This window comes from Grammomys surdaster, unplaced genomic scaffold (assembly GCF_004785775.1).
Source record: "Grammomys surdaster isolate TR1022 unplaced genomic scaffold, NIH_TR_1.0 125450, whole genome shotgun sequence".
In the NCBI taxonomy this organism is placed as follows: Eukaryota; Metazoa; Chordata; class Mammalia; order Rodentia; family Muridae; genus Grammomys; species Grammomys surdaster.
In genome coordinates, this window is record NW_021620314.1 from 831823 (window position 1) to 848242 (window position 16420).

The following is a 16420-nucleotide window of genomic DNA, read 5'->3' on the forward strand; positions in this document are numbered from 1 at the left end:
AAAGAAGACAAGACCACGGAGGTGGACAACTAGGAAGCAGGAGGTAGAAGGAGAAACACAGGGTCTGGAAAACCCTCAAGTTATAAGGGTATCATAGCTGGGGAATAGAGTAGTGAAATGGTGAATCTGCCCAATCTAGGCTAGCAGAATATATTCATAATTATTGAGTTGTGTTTTCTTTGACTGGTCCTATTTAGGTTGGAGATTTACCTCAACAAAGCACAAAAACATAGCTTCCAAAAATTAAACAATCTGTAGAGACAGCTAACAGCCTGAATAGTCCCCTGTTCCTCAAAATGGTAGAGCATCTGTCTTCAGCGTTCTGTACCAGGACCATTGTACAGACCTTGAGAAACACAGGAATTATGAAGAACTAGTTTACTCTGTATTGGCAGAACTAAGCTGTCGACTATCCTGCATCTTGTGTCTTTTCTTAGATAGTATTTTGTTGTTGTTGTTTGTTTATTTGTTTGTCTCTAGATGAATTAGGGCAATTCTTGCCCAGTGAGTACTTTGCCACAATTGGAGCAAGTCTAAATGGAGGTTTTTTGTTTGTTTCTTGTTTTTTGTTGTTGTTGTTGTTGTTTTGTTTTGTTTTTCTGAATTTTGCTCTTTGTTCTTTTTTTATTCTCCTTTTTTTAATTTTTTATTCTCCTTTTTTTTAATTCTCCTTTTATTTTTTAAATCAAATCATAATTTTTACTTATCCACACAGGGGTTATAAACACAAAAAGGCAGGACATGGGGAAGGGGATGACACTGGAGCATGAGTGTTCAGGGGGAGCACAGATATCTTTCAGAACAGGGTATCGGCTGGGTGAAGGTTCAGGGGACAGGTCACTATGACTGCCTATGACTCGCTTGTCCTTATCTAAGTTGGTATTATCCACCAAGGCTACCTATTTAGAAGGTCTATGACTATGTAGGCTGGTAAATTTCCACAAAAGCTGCCTGTTTACAATAGCTTATAGCCATCTGTTTCAATGTTTTTCCACAGAGAACCAAGACTTGGTGTTAGTATACATGTCTATATGGAGGTTTTGATACTTTTTGAACTCTGAAGGAGGTACTGTCAGGAGCAGCCATGTCTCCTAGTCAAAAAGTCTATTAATAATAAAATGTTTTTAAATGTCATATTTTGTGGATTTCTGACGTTTTTGAAGACTATATATAGTTTGTCTGAATTGTTAAATTTTGACTACTCTTAGCTATATCTATTTGAATAATTTGAAAACACTTTATTATAATTAAATGAGAATCTAATATAACCATGAGTTTACTATCTGGCCCTTGACTTTCATTGCTAAACAGTTTGCAACAGCAGCTATTAGAAGGACTGAGTCTAAGCTTTACATTCTTAAATGAGTTGCATAGGCGCAATCCCTATCTAAGAGTAACAAAATTAATTTGAAATTTTGTATCAATATACAAAGATCTATACCAATGGAAACCTTAAAGCTGTATCAAAATATAAATTCTGTACCAATGTAAGAAATTATAACTTCAATTTTGTATCAAATATAAAAGATTTCTACCAATGTAAGATTATGGCTATGCAATGCTTTGTTTAAGAATAAATTTAGGAATCTATCCCATATATCTAATTTTTAATTGGGTTATTTGGTTTTTGGGGGGTTAACTTCTTGAGTTCTTTTTATATTTTGGATATTAGCCCTCTATCAGATATAGAGTTAGTAAAGATTTTTTTCCCCAATTTGTAGGTTGACTATTTGTCCTACTGATGGTATCTTTGCCTTACAGAAACTTTTCAGTTTTATGAGGTCCCATTTATCAATTGTTGATCTTAGACCTGAGCCAAAGGTGTACTGCTCAGGAAATTTCCCCCTCTGCTAATGAGTGTGGGGCTCTTCGCTACTTTCTCTTCTAGTAGATTCAGTGTATCTGGTTTTATGTTGAGGTCCTTGATCCACTTGGACTTGAGCTTTGTACAAGGTGATAAATATGGATCAATTTGCATTCTTTTTACAAGCAGATCTCCAACTAGGCCAGCACCATTTATTGAAGACGCTTTCTTTTTTCCCCTGTATGTTTTTGGCTTCTTTGTTAAAGATCAAGTGTCCATAGGTGTGTGGGTTTATTTCTGGGTTTTCAATTCTATTCCATTGATCAAACTGTCTGTCTCTGTACCAATACCATGCAGTCTTTATTACTATTGCTTTGTAGTACAGCTTGAATTCAGGGATGGTGATTCTCCCAGAAGCTCTTTTATTATTAGGAATTGTTTTAGCTATCCTGGATTTTCTTGTTTTTCCATATGAACTTAAAGCAAACATGACTGTGTCTGGTTATAGTGATAAAAATATTTTATTTGTATAGTTCAAATACAATATGATGAGAATCAATTATGTACTTGAAGAGTTGAAATACAGTATGTTTACTTTTGATACATGAAACAAATATTAATTCTCTGCACTATGTGGGATCAACTTCCAAACATGTTCATCTAGAAAATCATCAATTTCATGTATATCACCCAAAGTTGAACCAGAAATATTACATTTGCTTTATTTTTCCTTTTTTACAATTATCAACACTTACATTTCACTATTTTTCATTTCACTGTAGACTTTATATGTTTTCACTATGACCATAAAAGCAATTTATAATTATTTATATTTAGAATGAAGTATTAAAGTTTCATTTGTTCTACATTGTATGGCAAAATTTTGTAACTATATCATACTTACTAAAAAGCCTTGCAATTTTATAGAGTGTTGTACATATGTATTAGAATTATTATGTTTGTTAAACTGCTAACTTTCTCTTGCAATTACAAATTTTGTTTAATCCAAAATGATCATCTGTAATGCACTGAGAAGTATAGTAAACATTTCTTTATAACCAGACGACAAATGATAAGTAAACAAATTATAGCTCTTGTTAAAAAAAAATCATTCTTCCACATGCTTCTCCAATGTCAACCTCATTTAAATGAAAATAATGGGATACAAAAGTCATGAATCTTACAAGCAATAGGAAAAGAAAATAGCAGATGAAAAACTCAATTGTTTGGAAGATAGAGCACAGATGAAGGATTGAGAAACAAGAAAATGAGACATGGAGTTACAAACTAATTATTTGGTATGTGAAGAAAATGAACAGGGAGTTAAGATGCCCCATAGAGCTCTATGATCTGCAGAATCTGTGGAGTCCAGCTGTGGCCACAGGCAGGATGGAGATTCTTGCCCTTATCCAGCGGACTATCTGGCTTGTCTGCATTACAGTGACCAACTCTTTGGTATCCCACCTACAATATTGGATCCTTTTGATCAAAACATATCTGCTCCTCACGAGACTAGTGGATATTTTGAGGGTTCTTGAGACTTGGAGAACACAGAGCATGACTGAGACCTGTATGAGCGATGGTCAAAAGTAGGAAGCTAAGTGAACTCCAAATGAGAATAGTCAGATTCTCATATCCTTTCTCTTATTCTAGTTCAGATTCGATATGCCAAGTTGGGCTTCTTCTTGGTGGCTTCCTGGACACCAAGGCAGCAGGTAACAGGCATTTAGACTAAGGCTCCCACTAGAAAAGATAAACTGAGCCAGTAATACTCTAGAGCCATAGTTGTCAACCTTCCTAATGCCACAACACTTTAAAATGGTTCCTCATGTTGTCATGAACCCCAACCATATGATTATTTTTGTTGCAATGACATAACTGTAAATTTGCTACTGTTATGAATCATAATGTTAATATCTGATAGCTGTGGCATCTATAAGTGATCCCTATGAAAGGGTTGTTCAATTCTCCAAGAGGACATGACCCACAGGTTGAGATCCACTGCTCTACAGAGCTTACCAACTGGCCAATGCCCTCCCTATAAGGTAATGCTTAAATAAGTTCCATGCCTTGATTACAGAAATGACTCTGAATCTTGAGACAGTAAAAGAAAATGTGTTATATGAAAAAAAGGAAATACAAATACATAGAATCACACACACACACACACACACGTATACACGTACACAAATAGACTCACACACACACACATATATGGAGAGATAGAGATAGAGAGAGACAGAGAGGGAGGGAGGGAGGGAGGGAGGGAGAGAGAGAGAGAAAGAGAGAGAGAGAGAGAGAGAGAGAGAGAGAGAGAGGGAGGGAGGGGAACTGGACCTCATGACCAACATTTCAGAGGAATATAAGAAGATACTGCATCTAGAAATACAAAAGTACCTTCTCTTGAAAGAAATAATTGGGATTTTAGGAAAGGGGACATTAAAATTGATTAAAAAAAAAGCTTAGAAGAGTAAAAGGTACATAGCATTTTTTCAATAATATACAATAAAAATGTGAAGAGATTAAAAACTTGAAGAAAACCTGCAAATATAAAAAAAAAAAAAACCGAAAAGGCCATCCTTAAAACAGAAAAGAGAAAACCTGGAAGAAAATTAAGCATTAGAAAGTACAAGGATATGTTTTATTAAGACATAGCAATCAGCTTTGGTGATGTTGCCAAAGTAATAAAATAATTACATTCATATTGCTTATAAAAGGATAAAAATAATGTCACACATTAAAAAGCCAAGTAATGGACTGTAAGCCTATTATGGAGTAACAGTGAGGGTTAGCACCAAGAGAGCAAACTGAAGAATTTATTGTTTCTTTCTGTACAGAAAATCCAAGACAGAGAGAAGGGGGGAGAGAGAAGGCAGGTAATTCTGATTGTGTGTAATTAGTGCCCATTATTGAGGCTTCTATAGTATACAAGGATTATTAAATGAAAATGGCAATTAATTTCCAAAGGAGCAGAGACTCTCAGAGAAATGAGTGAAAGTACTTGATATCAAAGTATGAGAAGCAAAACCCGAACTCTGGTCTCCCCACCCCACAGACATTCTGGTGACCATGGGGCAACCTGTAATTCCAGCCTCAGGCGGCAGATAGGAATCTCAGAGAAAGCTGGCTAGAAAGATGAGGCACCAGGTGAGCTCCAGTTGTGACCAAGAAAACTTTTGTCAATGAATAAAATGGAAGAGGGATTAAGGGAGATTCCACACATACACTGCCCCTTCTACGTGCACATCTGCACGCACATGCACAGGCACACATGCGCACGCGCGCGCACACACACACATACACATACCACAAACATACACCACACACACTACACACACACACACACACACACACACCACACATATACCACACACACAACAAACACACATATACAACATACACACCACAAACACACACCATACATACAACAAACACACATACACCACACACACCACAAACATACCAAAACAGACACACCACACACACACAGGACATCTTAGAATAAAAAGAAAAATAATAAAAAATTAATCTACAGTTTCAAGAAATACAAGGAAGAACACTGTCTAATATTCAAGAAACTCTAATTAGAGAGTAATCACAGGACACTTTGACCCTTATATTTTTTCCCACAGGGCTGGTGACTCATGAATGTGGCTCTACCTTCTTCCCTCGCTTAGTAAGTTTTAGAGAATGTGTTCATCGTATTCATGATATCAAAAATCCAGTCTATGAGATGATTTCAGTTCTAAAACCATAGTTGGTCATCAGAAGGAAATTTAACAAATATTGAGCCCTTCACTAATGAAGACAGAGCAATATTTCAGAGCCCATCTTATGCCGCTTTGAACCCTGTTGCTATCACATGCCAGCAACTGGACCTTGGGGATGTTTTATCCCTCTTCCAAAATGACAGTGGTCACAAGAATCACATGACAAGGTTGGTGAGGGTCTTCCAGCAAAGAATGCACATGAACTGTTTACTTAGTCCTTTACTCTGTGTGGGAAATAGCACTGTTGAAATCAAGGCATTAATAGCAACAGTCAATCATGTTAACATTTATTATTACTAAAGAAAGTAGACAGGGGAGAGGAGAGAGAGAGAGAGAGAGAGAGAGAGAGAGAGAGAGAGAGAGAGCGAGAGAGCAGAAAATGTGTAAATGAAATAGTACCCAAATCTAATGTTTGCCTCCTTAAAATCTATGTGATGTTTAGAACTGATTCGTTTTTAGTATCTTTATTTTGACATAGATTTTCTCTGTTAGGTGGGAGATAAGGAGAGTGACAAAATGGCCAGATTTTTTTCAAGTTAAAAAAATTCCATACAATGTGTTTGATGATATTTCTCATCCCCAGTTCTTCACATATCCTCCTTCCTTTTAAAAGAAACAAAAAATAAAGGAAGGAAGGAAGGAAGGAAGGAAGGAAGGAAGGAAGGAAGGGAGGGAGGGAGGGAGGGAGGGAAGGAAGGAGGGAAGAAGGAAAGAAAGAAAAAAGAAAGGAAGGAAGGAAAAAGGAAGGAAGGAAGGAAGGGAGGGAGGGAAAAGAAAGATACACACATACACTCTCCACAAAAACTAAAATGAACAAGCAAACTATCAGTAAGACAAAACAAAACAAAACAACTAGCCAAATGAAACCAAATATCTATAAAAATACCACTGAGTTCGTGACTAGGAGCTCAAGCGTGGTTACTGTTCCTGCTGAGGTTCCACTGGAGAAAGCTGATTGTTTTTTTCATTTGCCAGTGGGTATCAACTGCAGAGAGCTTCTTGGACAGTAGAGCAATTAACCAGGAGTCCACGGCTATCACATTCTACACAGAATAGCCGAGGGAAGACTAGTCTCCTGACATGTGCAAACCCTCAAGACTACAGTGCAAAAGCTAGTTAGTGTCTTTCTCTGCTTTTGCTTGTTAAATAATCATACCCTGGAAGGCAGATATGAACAAAATGTCTGACTCTCAGCAAAAATAAGATTTCGCTCGTTCCTAGATATCCCCAGGTTTAATCTTTACTAGAACCTAAAAGCATGGATGCTTTAAATATGTAAATTGAAACTAGAATTTTATCATTCCAGGCTAAATCAGCAAATCCAGCGCCTACAGATCTGCAGGCAACAGTGTAAGGCAATGTAAGGGGAAAGCTAAAAGACCAGGAAACCGAGCTGCCCCTCGGGCTCTCTGCCTGGAAGCGAGGTTTTCTGCTGTGACTCTCCTTCGTTAATAATGCAGGCTTCAGTATGAACGGGGTTCACTATATAGAAATTGAAAATAAATGACTTTACAAGGCGCTGGGGAATACAACTATTATTATTTTAACTGACAAGTGAAACGAAGCAATGAGAGATGGAGCGAGACCCTAAGCCATGCCGTGAGGATAGAAATTTCAAAAGTTCCGATCCTGAGGTCCCTGCGAGCATTCTCCCTTCGTATCCAGAGCCCTGTGTCCTCATCCTGTCTCCACTATGCGGCTCACTTTTTTTCTCTCTCTCTCTTCTGAGAAAGGATTTCTACCCTGACGGAAGAATCTATGAGTCTTCGGAGGATATTCTCTTTCAAAAGTCATTTAATTTAAAAATAACAGAAACCACCATGGAAGCCTGAAAATGGAAGACAATTAACAGAGCAGCAAAATTAACCAGAGAAATGAATAGCGATCTTAAAACAGCAATAACCATCCCAGCCGATCTGCGAAACTTCAGAATTATAAATGAACCAGCAAGAATGAAACTTTTTTTTGAAGTATTTACAGTGTGTTCTGGGAAATGTAGTTCCTAATACTTAAGTGTATCATTTAAAAGTTTGCCTAGTATCTTATATTTTCAGGAGGCCTAAAATTATTTTAATGTTTTTAAATTTAAAAACAACACAAACACGGAAAACTAATATTTCTCTTTAAAAAAATCACAATGTTTATGTAAGCCATATATAGTTCCAGATAGACATTATTAAAACATTTTCAGATGTGTGTGTGTGTGTGTGTAGTCAAAGAGGATCTCTACAAAAATTATTCCATTTTAATATAAATCAAGTATATTTTAGAGACAAGAAATCATTTGAATAATTCTCAATTTTTTTTCATAATTGGTAGAATTGTCTGGAACTGCAGCCTTGTAAGACCCACAGTATACCTTTAACTCTATTATCAATTCTACATTTCTATTGATTGGTTAATTGGTTAAATATTGTGCAGACTGAGGAATTGTAGACAAAAGGCTGAGAGAAGAGATTTGAGGGTCAGGTGAGAAGAAGTGATGAATTCCTGACCCACTTTGGTTAAACCTGTTGAACACACTGAATAACAAACCATTAGGAAATAGCTCATAAAGAAGGTTCAGTATGGTACGGCTGAAGGGAGACAGAAGGCGTAATGCTGTTTTCTGTCTCCGGGAGAAGGAAAACAACAGCAGAGACCCACAGACAAGTCAGAGGTGACCTAGAAATCTCTGAGCAGGGCTAGTCTCTCTCTCTCTCTCTCTCTCTCTCTCTCTCTCTCTCTCTCTCTCTCTCTCTCTCTCTCCCTCTCTCTCTCTCTCTCTCTGTGTGTGTGTGTGTGTCTCTCTGTGTTTCTGTCTCACTCTCCCCCTCTCTGTCTTTCTGTCTCTCTGTCTTTGTCTCTCTCTGTGTGTCTCTCTCTCCTTTCTTCTCCCTTTCCCCTGTTTGCTCTAAAACTATAATTAGAACATCCCCCAAACTATTTGCTTTTCTAGTTCAGACAATTTAATTATAGTCATTTTTTTAAAACCACAAAGCTTCTCCCCCCAAGAAAACCTTGAATTAAAAAATAACTTGGACTGCAATATCTGAAAAGGTAGTAATTCTACATCCCTGTGTCTTATGCAAGGTTCTTCCTTCTCCAGTGACCCTTCTGCCTCCTTCTACCTCACATTCCTCTCTGCATACACTCCCGTCTATCAACCATCTTCCACAGACTTACACTTCTCTTTCTGATCCCCTGATTCCATCTTACTATATGGGATGGAAGATAAAACATAAGGAAAGAAAAGAGGTGGCAATATACCTTTCAGTAAAATGGCCATACCTAATTTTAGGTGCCCGGCTGTGTACAACAACTGCCGCTTTCTGTTTCCTGTGAGATAGTGTTTTGTGCATCTAGAAAAGCACCAGGTTCCCCCAATGCCTGTGAGGACTAGCATTTCCAACCTCCATGAGTACAACCAACCCACCACCTCTTAAGCTCATTTATGAAGCTAATAGTATGTATTATTTGGACAGTCTTGATGTTTAAAATGGAATCAAGTCCCGTGAGTATTTTCTATTCTTAAATCTCCTGGTCCCACAAAAAATAAGTTTCTATTTTCCTGAATTGAGTTTTGCATGTAGATGTTTCCTTCTGTTCATGAATATCTTCTGCAGGGTAAAGGCACTCACTCCTCCTATAAAAAAGATGTTTTATATCTGTGACCCCTGGGATTCTCACTGTAAGCACTCATCAGAAGGAAGTTCACATACTTTGAGTTCAGCCTTTGCTGTCTCAATGTCTCACAAGACTTGACTTGTGGACAACTGTTGAACTCTGAAGGAAGACAAGGTGGCTTCCTGGAAGAAGAGAAGATTTATTGTTTTATTTATTTAGCTCTACCTATGTATTTTTAATGCTGAAATGGCATAACTCTCATGATTTCAAAAACTAACAAGTGGTAAATAATATATTAGAGGCATTTGAGAAATTAAAAAGATTCAAGTAGGTAATAATTCTTTGGGAGTTCAATTTAATGTCTCTGGAGCATTTACTGTTGGACTAAACAGACAGTTTTAATCGGTATTTTAAGATATGTTGTTTATTGTCACATATTTCTTGAGGATGAATGTCTGTATTTTGCAGTTTGCACATACAGCATCAGCACTTACAACCCTCCTGATGCCAGATAGTTATTTTTACTCTTAGCCCTCCCTCATACCCTTGTCTTAGGTCACAGTACTTGCTCTGTTACTGATAAAAGTTACACAAAGACTAGAAGTTAAGAAGAAACAAGTTAACAATCTGCCTGTGCCTTTACTAAAGCTCCAATGCATTTTACTGAGATAGCAAGTATACATACTAGGGACTATGAAAGTGTAAAGTGCAAACTTGGATATATCATTCCTCAGAATATATGATTAGACTGGCTATTTTAAGTGTCTGTTTGTGCGCACACACACGCGCGCACACACACACACACGCATGCACAAACCCTAAAACAAACAAAAACCAAGTACTATGTCTAGCCCACAGTAAGAAATCATGACTATTCTTCTTGAACTTACATAAATTAATGGTCAATATAATATCCTTAAATACAAATTGTCCAATATATCATGAACACCATTCAAACAAATTGAGTTTTAATAATGAATAAATTATATTAGTTTAAACACTGAAGAACATTTACCCATTAGAACTAAAATTTGAGGGGTTGAGGAGATGTCTCTGTTGGTAAGCTGCCACAGAAGCATACAGATCTTAGTTCAGATCTTTAGCATCTAAATAAAATTCCAAGCATAGAAACACGTAACAATATTTCCAACACTCAGAGGATTGCTTTTTGCGACTTACTGGCCATCTAGTTTCACCAAATTGATAAGCTCGGGTCTGGTAAAAGACATTGTCTCAAAAAAATGGTGAAAATTGATCTAGGAAGACATCTGACATGGACTTAGGTTGCCATACATGTGTACTTGGACATACATGTATAAATATATACAAATATGTAAATGCATTACCACACACATAAAAATATTAATACTTGAAATACATCATTATAATCTTTAAAAATATAACTGTAGGATTTGGAACTTGGCAATGTTTACAATGCTAAAAGTAGAAGAGAGAGCAATTTTTGAACTGTTAAAATATAAAATCATGTATGTACAAAAACTTATTATTATTAATAGGTATCATTCTACACCTGACTGACTTATTCATGGGAATAAATTTGTGTGTTATTGGAAGTTCTCTGTATTGGGTACCATCAGTATCAAGTCTTTGCCATTAAGCAGTGTCTCTCCTTGATTTCATTCTCAGTACAGTTTCTATGGTACTGATGGTACTATAGGAGAAGCTTGTTTCTATGAAGGTTCTCTTACCTAGAGGAAAATATCTGATTGACCAAGAGAAGTTTGAAAATGAATAGTTATCTCTAGCTCCAGTGTTCATACTTCCATTGGTTCGTATTGATAGCAAGCATTTCTTTTCCTATCAGAGATCTCTTCTATACAAGACAGTTTTCTCAGGCATGATTGTGGTACAGATCCCTGAGGGCTCTTGAAATGCAAGCTTGCCAACTCATCCATGAAAGCATGTCAGTCGCTCTGGGTGACGAGGGCATGACTTGTTAAAGAGAATCTGGCTCTTAGTGTCCTGAACACAATGATGTTTTCTTTAATAAGCTACTTTCTAATCCCGTACCAATATTTTTACTTTTGGTCTTGGTAAAACTACCCTGGAAGGATATCCAAAAGTCAGGCCACTCACGGATGTCAGAAAAATCTACAAGGTATCATGCTATTAACTATTTATACACACACACACACACACACACACACACTACTTATAACACACATGATTCCATTTATAAATATACATATATAGTTATAATGGACTTTTCTCATCTGGGTTGACAGGACTTGCTTCAAGACTCAAAGACCATATAACAGAAACTCCAATATCAGACATGAGAAGCCCTCTTTTGAATGATTGATCAGAAAAGTCTAAAAGACTCATTCTTGCCCTTGCCAAGGGCAACATTGCCATCGCCCTTGTTTACTTCACAAGGCATGGAATGTAATCTTTTATTGCTGAAGACCCTGTGCAGTTCAAAAGCAGGGCCCAGAGACACCTGAGATGGAACTGATCTGAATTCTCCCCTCCATGAGGACTAGCTTTGTGTTACCAGAAGTTACCATGGAAGCTTCCAAAGAAGGGAGGCAACCAATAGTCTCACCCAATCATGATGCTTATGAACCGTGTCAATGACCAGCATCGCACCATAGCCTTTCAGCAGTGGCATACACAGCTTAGCAGTAACCAACAGCTCTCTAAATAGACTTAAGACCCACTCAAGAAGAGGGAGACCACACCTGGTACTGAAAAACTAGTTAAGTCTTTAGTCCTAGAGAAATCATAGTTATCTGAGGAGAATCTACAACCACTACTAGTTTAGTAAATCAGCATAGTATCTAACAACTATCAATAAACATTTGTGTTTGTAACAACAGATAAGTGTAGCCCTCAACCCTCATCAAGAAAATTTCTCTTTATGACAATTTCAATATTCCTTGCCAAAGACTTACATTATGAAAGACTATTGTACGTTAGTATACAAAATACAACTTTAAGCAAAGCAAACTTCTGTTTTCTGTGTATTTGGTAATATTAGTTAAATAATTCACAGAAGAAAAGAACATAGAGGGCCATGTACATTAATAACTTTATGGCTCTGGGTGCATATTATTTGATTGTACTTTATAATCGTTCATCTTCTGTTTTATGGCATTAAATTAATAATGGGAATAAATGGGTTGTATTAAGTAATTGATGATACAGATTTGAAGATTACATTGAGATGGCTATGTTCATATAAATGAACAGACAGCTTCATTGTAAGAAATGCAGTCATAAGAAAGATGAGTTTTAATAAACTTAACTTAATAAAAGCATCCATTGATCATTACTTCAGGAGAAGTAGTAGTACCCCTTACATAGAATAATGTAAGGAAAACTCAGAGAGTGTCTACAGGAGGAGACTCTTAAGAGTGTGGTAAAGCATTTTAGACACTGACAGACAAATGGAACTCAGAAGACATCTAGATACTTGTTAATATTTCTAAAATGTGAGTGGATTAATTTTATAAAAGTTTACTTTCATGAAGAATGTTCAGGTTTCTAGATTATTATTAAAGATGTTGAAGGATATGATTATCAGTGAGGACATAAGCAGGTGAAAGCACAAACATAAGAGAGATTCGTCAACAGGACATTGGATAGCAACAATGTAGCAAAAGAAGCCAAATGGTCCATTTTGCAGTGGTTTTCAAAACAGAAACGAACCCTAATCTTTTTAAGAAGCCAGTTAAGATAATAAGATCACCGTAGCGACTGCTTGAGCTCAGGCAATGTTAGTTCTCTGAGTTTTGATTTTCAAATATGTAATAAGAATCTTAAACCTTAATAATGACTAAAGAATTTTTTCCCCAAAGTGCAAATATCATAAAGAAAATGACTCATGGAGCCCCTCTGCAATACACTAAATGTGAAGGAAAATATATGTGCTTGGTTATACTGAATTATGCATTGCTGTGTCTGGGCAAATGGAATGAAGTCTACCATCCACTAATGGCAAAATTCGCCACTAGCTGTAAACCTATGCATCATTCATAAGGCAAGGAGTTCAGTGGGTTTGACTGACAGGACAATCCTGCCTATTACTGCCTCAGGAGCTCTTCTTCCAGGATTTTTTAGGAATATCATTTGTGTGGGAGAAAACTATTTCATTTTAATAATGATCTTGGGAGACATACACACTCAGAGATGTTAATTTTTAAGTGTGGCAAATTGGCCACCATTGCACTCTTCAAAATTAAGCTACAGGTGTAGATACAAGTTTATAGATGATGTTCAAGAAGGAAAATGTGGTCATTGAGGGTATTCAATGAAACACTCCCAGGAAATCATTTTAAAAGATCATTTCTAAAGCCAGGAGAAGAAACTAGGTTGTCAGTATGACTATTCTAAAATCAATGCCCAGGTGAGCCAATGGGCATTCTCCACCTGGCTTTGCACAACTTAGGTATACAAGACATGGTATTGAACAATGCACAAAAGTCAGCACAGTGCCTACTCCTAACATCTAGGACGCTTTACTAGTGATGTGCCAGGCAAGGGATTCTCAATGAAAAACAGACAAATGCCTCAATCCTTAAACCTTAACAATCTATCAGAACCTGGGTCCTGATGCTAAGTCTAGTCACCGTGATCCTTTATCTGAAAAGTTAGTCTAACCAAATACCAGAACAGATTCTCTTTTCAAAATGTACCCTAAGACTCTCTGGACCTTTAGCATTCTCCAACTTTCTGCCTTTAGTGGATGGACACAGGAGGTCCCTCAGCCCTCTAACAACATTCTGGGGACTGTCTGCTGAACAGAAGGTCATTTACTTCCCTGAAACTAATATAATGCTCTCCTCCAACAACATTTCCCCTCTATTGCCTTTCTACCTTGATGTTGCAGTCAACAGATTTGAGACTGTGATACCAACCCCGCTATATCATGGTTTCTGCGGACTCCACTGCTGCCGGGTTAACACCAGCAGCTCCCAGTGGGGTGGTTAGTATTTATTTTCGTCTTGACGCAATCTAGAATCAGTAGGAATGTGGGCCTCTGAGCATGCCTGTGATATTGATTGCTGGTGGGAGTAGAAGGACACACACACACACACACACACACACACACACGAGTTGGGTATGTCCTTCTTTCAGTGAGATCCTGGAGGCACAGTGTGACCAACTGCCTCAACCTCCTGTTACCATGGCTCCCCAGTCCTTCTGGGATTGTCAGTCAAAATAAGCTTTTGTTTCTTTAGATTTCATTTGTGAAGGTGTTTCATCACAGCAATGGAAAAGAATCTAGGACACGGTGAAGAGCCATTATCCACAGTGAATCCCATTTCCCCATTCTGTCTCGGTCATTTCTTCCCCCTCTTATGAGTCTCTACCCTTACTCACACTGAAGGAATACAACACTTCTATACATTAAATAACTGAAAAGCAAAGAAGCATTTCATAAGTGATCAATGCAATATAACTAAAGGCTGATTCATATGCTAAATCTTACATGCACCCCAACAGGATCCCAAAAGGAATATATTAAATGTAAGTGGATAACTACATAACTCATTATTAATCTGTTCAATTTTTTTGATTGAGGTGGTGCACACTTATTTTTCCCTTTGACACATAAAATACTACTACTATAGAAATAAAAATTTGTTACTTTCCTATTTAAGTAATCCAAGTTCTAGAAAATTTTCACATTTTAATTCCCCCTCTCAAGATGCAAAATTCTTTTTTATTAAGCCTCGTGATGAACATAATAACTCTGATTTTGAGAAAATCCTAAAAGTAGCATGATTCCGTTACTTGTGAGGCACGCTTTTGTAAGGTTCATTTAACATGTCAGCTCACTGACTGATTGAAATGAACGGAGAATGACAAGGGAGTACGTAGATCTGTGGCTCTTATTCCACTGAGTACGGTCTCCCAGAAGGCCAAATTATCAGAACACGGGATGTGGGATTCTGCTTTGAAGGTTGAATCTTCACAGTGCAAAGAAACAAACACCAAAGGAATAAAAAGGAATGCTGATCCGGCCCAATACAGAAGGAGCCTGAAGATTACTGTGGCTTTTGCTAAAAACCTCACTTCTCTACTGCGCCCTTTGTCAAATACTGTGACTTTTTTTAATGAGGCTTTTTATAAGAGCACTTCAGGGTTCACAATTTTCTCTGAAAAAAAAAATCTGTTTCTAACTGATTATCCCTTGGGCTTCTCGTGAATCTGGACAGAAAAGATTTATATTCTTTTAAACATGCTCGGCATCATCTGGTGGACTTTCTTTTCTAGCTACTGGGACAAAAAAAGCTGACAAAATCAATTCGAGGAAGGAAGGTACTTTGGCTCACAGTCTGAGGGTATCTTCTGTCTGTGGGCCCCGTTACCAGCTCATCGCGACAGGGAAGGAAAGGGGCAGAAGCTTAAGGTGGCTGTTCATGTGACCCACAGTCAGGAAGCAGAAAAGGAGAAACCTTGCCACTCAGGCTACATTCTCCATTTTATTCAGTCCGGGATTCCGCCCCTGGAAATGGTGCTAGCCACATTCAGGGTGAGTCTTTGCTGTTCTGTTAACGTTTCTGGAAACATCTAGAAGCATGTTATGGTGGACCTAAATGTCCCTAAATTGATAATAAAGAGTGGTTATCGATCATCCTTCTCGATGTTGTGGGGATTAGTCTTGTTTTGTTGTTTTGTTTTGTTTTATCACTGTGCAACCTAGATTGGCCTTGAACTTATAACCCTCCTGCCTCAGCTCTTCGCACCTGCTGGGATTACAGGTGTGCACCCCCCCATGCCCAGCTTGTCCTTTTTGTTTTTAAACATCATTTTAATGTATTATATTGCTTTAATCTGTTTTGCTGTATGTTTAGTTTATATATAAAACAATATTTTCATGTTCGAGTTGCAATATAGATCTGATTGCTCTGAAAGTCTTCAGATGGGTGGCTGGACCACGGTATCTATCACCTTCTGAGATCACAGTGAAGGACAGATCAGAGGAGTTAATGACCTGTTAGGCTGTGGAAGTAATCATCACCATTGGGGTTTGAATAAGCAGAGTTTGAAGGATCATGTTCATGCAATTTGCTCACAGATAACTCAAAATTTGATTCCTACTAATAATTATCCAACCACATTTTGATTCTCTGAACACGTTATTTTAAATAAAGCTTAAAAGAATAGATGGAAAATAAGCATAACATGAAAAAGAAGATTGTTAAAGACTATACAAAGGCAGTTATATAGGAAAGTACCTTTACCGTTAATTGTTGGCGATTTTATATAT